We start from the raw sequence: 6,000 nt of genomic DNA, 5'->3' as shown, positions 1-6,000 counted from the left end.
AGGTCTCAGTGCCAGAGTAGACATCACAACTTTGCAATCACAGACAATAACGCTTCAAATTGAGCTGCAGCTCGGTCTATAGAGCCACAAGCTTTTATTGGTGAATGTTCATTTAAATATTTGTTTTGAATAAACTATTGTGCAATTATATTTCATGTTACAGGCAAAGACAAGATGGCAATTGCCTCACGCAATTGCCTTTCTTCCTAAGACAAATCTAGTGAACTTTTGTACTCCTGCCACAACATAAAAATATTCTTCTTAAAATATGGAAATCAAAATTGTCTTTCATGGTGTGTTCCCATACAATTTTAGTGAGGTGTCTTTGCTCATGACTGCAGACACTTTGTAATAAATATCGATGTACCTTTTATCTTTCTTACAGCTCGGTGCATCTGCATTGCCACTGTTCTGTGCTTCCTGCACAATTACAACCAAATCTCCATGAATTTCAAAGTCTACAAGTTTCAAGTAATTTAAATCTACATTGCTTCTCTAATTTTATTCCAAAGGGTAAAATTTCACCGTTCCCTAAATTATATTCCATCTGCACCATATTGCTCATTCACTTAATCTGTCTATATCATTTGGCAGAAGCTTTACATCCCTCATTGTTTTTACCCCCTCTATCTTTATGGCATCAGCAAACTTGGATAGATAACTTACGATGTTTTTGCCTAAGTTATTAGCCTGTAAAAACATTTAGAATTTGTTTACATATTCCTGGTTAATTGATGCTCAGGTTCTACTTGTTTCCTTTTCAACAGCTTTTTTGGCATCCATATTCTGATTAATGAAACACACAATTTTCAGGCTGACTATGATTCTTCACAATATTGGAAACAGTTTTTATTTAATCCAATTTTAACTTGCCAAATAAACTACAGATAGATCTTTCTTTTGAGGTTTTGTTTTACAATTAGATCAACTTTTGGTGCGTATGTTGATTTGATTTTTTAAAATGTTTTCCACTTTTTATTTCTCAGAATGCATTTACCCTACTTTTTCAATCACTTCAGCCAGTTCTTGACTCATAATTATACAAATGCCTCAGTTTCAATTTATGGCTTTGGTTTGGGATTGGAGTATGTCACTCTGAAATTTAATATGGAAATCAATTGTGAAGACAAAAACTCTTTTCCAATGATGATCCTGTCAAATTGCACAATGATCTAAAATAGCTTTAGGTTTATCTAGCTCTATTAGCACTGTCAGTGTTAGAAATACAGATGCCTTTATGGATTTAAATGAACAGCTTAGGAATTGTTTTGAGACCTGGTGAATTTAACTGACTTTGTATTCAAGTTTGAGTCTTTTATGGTACGTTAACATTGGTAAGGTAAGTTAACATTGCCCTTAATGGGCTCTGCATTTAAATTGCTTATTATTTGGAAACACAGATGTCTATGGTGGTGGGTGATTTGGTGACGGGAAAAACAAAACCTTCAATTGTGCATAAAAGCACTGGTGGATCTACAGAAAAAGCCCTGGCTTCGTCAAGTTGGGCAAACTCTTTGTGGGTTTTTCCTGGGTCAGCACAAAGAAGAAGTAGGGAAATGCCCAGAAGGGAAAGGAGAAAACTGGTGCTAGTTTTGAATGATAGGTTTATATTTTTTAAAAAAGACCCTTGTTAATTTTCTAATTTGTTAATTTTCTAAAAGTCTTTTGCTGCCTCATTCACTAACTAGGTTTCTAAATCTTCTCATATACCTTTCCCTGTTGATGCTTAAACCCAAAAACAATATTTGTTACACAATTCTCAAGATACTGAACCTGGCCCAGTTTATTGGGAACCCATCACAATGGAATAGCTCATCAATAGGTGAAGACAGCAGGCCAAGGAGGAGGTCATTGTTTCTGCAGCTGTCTTTGTGCCCAGTGTCCTTAAAGACAAAGACATTTGAGGCATTTAGAGAGAGATGGGCACCATGGGGTTTGGAGTACATTATTTCCCCCTTGAAATCAGTTTTAATTTAAATACATCCCTCTCTCCCTTCTGTCTCCTGTTTTTTGTTGTTACATTGCCCCGAGTAGGTAATGCTTGTAAAGTGCCTTGGAGGGTGAATTGCTGTTTTTCCCAGAAGAAATCTGGGTTCTTCAAGTCGGAAGACCTCCTCATGGACCTCCTACTGAGTCTGGCCAAAGCGGCCATCTATACATCCAGGCAATGGGCTGTGGAGATGGTTGTAGTTCCAGACTGCCTGCTCCTCTTCTGTGAATACATTAGCATCTGGGTGTCATTGGGGAGGGAGAACACAGTGTGTGTCAACACTGTCCCAAGGTACTTCAAGAGAGAGGGAATTGGGATGCATTCTTTCCCATTCTATTACCATTTCGATTTTGCTCCTTCCTGTTGTCCTACCCTTCTCTTTTGTTAACGTTCTGCTGTCCTTGGTGGGCAATACTTGTAATTTGTCATCTTAACTCATGCCATCAGTGATTTAGCATTGCTTCGGTTAAGAAAAGATGAGTCAGAATAAATTGATAATTTGATGCGTGCTGATAGAAAAGAAAAGGTGGTGGGGCACAGTTGCTTCTGGACAGGGAAAATGCCCAGAAGGGAAAGGAGGAAACTGGTGCTAGTTTTAAATGATCGGTTTATATTTAAAAAAAACCCTTATTAATCTTCTAAAAGTCTTTTGCTGCCGCATTCATTATCAAGGTTACTAAATCCGGCTCATATACCTTTCCCTGTTGATGTTTAAACGCAAAAACAATCTGTGTTATGCAATTGTCAAGATACGAACGTAGCCCAGTTTAAAGGGAACCCATCACAATGGAATAGCTCTGTCTTTCCCAAGCAGAGATACCACTGCCCAATGAAGCAAACCCCGCTTTCGTCCCTTTCCACCTTCTGAGACACAAGTTTAATTCTCAAATCTGCAAATGCCTACTTTGTCCTTTGAGGTGACGATGATCATATTTATCTCCTGGGGCATTTGAAAAGAGTCCACTAGGTAAAACCATAAGACATAGGAGTGGAAGTAAGGCCATTCGGCTCATCGAGTCCACTCCGCCATTTTGTCATGGCTGATGGGCATTTCAACTCCACTTCTCTTTGCTCTCCCTGTGGCCCTTGATTCCTTGTGAGATCAATGAATATGTCGATCTCTGCCTTGAAGACATTTAACGTACCGGCCTCCACTGCGCTCCGTGGCAATTAATTCCACAGGCCCACCACTCTCTGGCTGAAGAAATGTCTCCTGATTTCTGTTTTAAATTAACCCATCTAATTCTAAGGCTGTGTCCACTGGTGCTAGTCTTCCCGGCTAACTGAAAGAACCTCCCAGCGTCCACCCTTTCTAAGCCATGCATCATCTTGTTAGTTTCTATTAGATATCCGTTCAACCTTCGAAACTCTAATGAGTACAATCCCAGGATCCTTAGCTGCTCATCGTACATTAAACCTACCATTCCATGGATCCGTGTAAGTCTCCGCTGGACATGCTCCAGTGCCAATATGTCCTTCCTGAAGTGTGGGGGCCAATATTGGACACAGTATTCTAAATGGGGCCTAACTAGAGCTTTATAAAGTCTCAGAAGCCTATAAGCATATTGCTGCTAAGACCAGTCTGTACCCAGAAGGTTTGCACCCGGATGCTCGTGCTGCAAGTAGAGCAGCACACTGCCGATTGAGGTTCGGTTGAGTTGCTGGCTCAGGAATTCCACTCCTTGATTTTATATCATTTCAGATGCTGTCAATACGGTGCTGTCTGTGCACTGATAGCTAAGGCAATATGGAGTAGATAGAAACTCTAAACACAGTTAAAACTGTACGAGGGGTCCATGGAGCTTAACAACGTCCCAACTGCTGGGGCTCAGATTTAACACTGTTACAGGGACCTATTAGTCCTCATGATACTTGTGGGGTTATGGGAGGAGCTGATAACGAACACTGAAGATAACATTTGCTTACAGCCTGGGCAATATGTTCAGCTGCTCATGGAAGGGACAGGAGAATGGATTGGATACAGGAACGCCCGCCCTTCACCCTTCTCTAATTATAATGCAAATGACAGGCAGTGCTACTATCATTATCCCCCGAGAAAGAGAGGGCAGTGTGAAACTGGGAATATTTCTGACAATCAGCAGTTTCACCCACCAGATGAGCTGGGACCTAAATCCTGGAATGGTTCTGAAGGGAAGCTGGATGTTGGAGGAGCACATGACCTCACTACATGGGCAGGGATTTGGTATTCCGTGTGTGAAGTTTATGTAATGTATATAACTCCACCCACTTTCACCACAAAAACTAATAATGTAGGGCCATCAATACAACAGGCGAGGGGTGGACTCGGCTCCCTGTGTTTCTGTGGAAGTCCGGCCTTATCAGTCAGTAATGTCAAGAATTCTGTGCACATTTAATTGATAGACTGGGGATTCTTAGTATTTGTGGGCAAGGTCAGAAATCATACACATCAGGTTATTTGAAAACACATGCTTTTGGAGTCTTACTCCTTCTTCAGGTGTTAAGGAGAGGTAATATCTGACACAGAATTTATAAGAAACAGATCAAAGGGTCACACCATTGATGAGGATGTACTACACAAAGCTAAGATGCTGTTAAATCTTTCATCACTTCGAAGGCTTTATTTGATTAATGTGTATAAATCCCCAAATTCCAGACGGGGTTGTCCCCTCCCAGTGAGGGAACATTTCAGCAGTCTGATCTTCAGGTAAATGTCCTCCAAGATGGACATCGGGATACACAACAACAGAGCCATCGAGCAGAGGCTGATAGCTAAGCACCGTACCCATGAGGATAGCCTCAACTGGGATCTTGGGTTCATGTTGCATTTCAGGTGACCCCACCACACAACACACTCTCACACACACATTTACACACACGCATGCACGCACACACACTCACACACACACACGCACTCTCTCTTACACGCACACATAATCTCTCCCTCGTGCACACTCACAAGTTTGCAGATGCATTTTATTCAAAAAGCACACCACTTATACACAGTCAATCAATCTGGCGTTTTATAAATTCCTCCTTTCGTAATATAACCACTCTAACTCCTGACCAAAACTCAAACAGACTCTAAACAAGGCCTCATTCCCAACATGCATAGTCTGACCGAAAATGTCACCTCTTCTTCACACTGATAATAATTTTGGTTCTCTCGGGTGACTTCAAAGGAATTTGGGGATTTACATATACATATTAGTCAATTCAAATCTCTTAACTGATTAAAGATTTAACAGCATCTTAGGTTTATTTAGTACATTCTTCATCAGTGGTGAGATCCTTTGATCGGTTATTTATAAATTCTGTGTCTGCACTACCTCTCTCCCTAACACCTGAAGAAGGAGTAAAACTCCAAAAGCTTGTGTTTTCAAATAAACCTGTCGGCCTATAACATGGTGTTGTATGATTTCTGACCTTGTCCACTCCGGACCAACACCTCCACATCATTAGTACTTGTGGAGGTCATACACCTCCCCATTGTCCGAAAATGATAGAAGCCTTCCCAGACTCCTTCCCAGGTTGGTCGGGGTTAGATTTACAACATGATGTGCCGATGGTGCTGTTTGGGAATACCTGCGATATTTCTGGGTTGCTGGAGGGATTACACTCCACCTGATCTGGCCATCCCAATGCTATTCGGCGGGCCAAAGCCAAGCTCCAGGGAATTGTTGATGATCCCACTTCCCAGAATTTCCCCAAAAAGTGCACTGGGAGATGTCGAAGGATTTCTTGTGAGTGCAAAGTGAGTAGTTAATTCAGTGCAACAGTCTGAATTAAATAGCTGTTCATCCTGGGTTATCAAAGAAGTGGGGAAGGGTCAACAGGATGGAGCTGAAGGAACCGAGTTTGCACTGACAACCATTGACCTACAAAGTGAAGGGCTCCTGAAAATCCTTGCCAAACCACCCGAAGGATTAATTATGATTCCTTCCAAAGGGAGGGGGTGTGGTAACCTTGTCTGGTATCTGACAGACACTTAGGTGAGACTTGGAACTGTGCCCCGACATTTATTTACCTCC

The sequence above is a fragment of the Stegostoma tigrinum genome, chromosome 19, assembly GCF_030684315.1.
Source record: "Stegostoma tigrinum isolate sSteTig4 chromosome 19, sSteTig4.hap1, whole genome shotgun sequence".
Taxonomy (NCBI): Eukaryota; Metazoa; Chordata; class Chondrichthyes; order Orectolobiformes; family Stegostomatidae; genus Stegostoma; species Stegostoma tigrinum.
The sequence above is the reverse complement of the archived record's forward strand: the minus strand, read 5'-3'. Positions refer to the sequence as shown.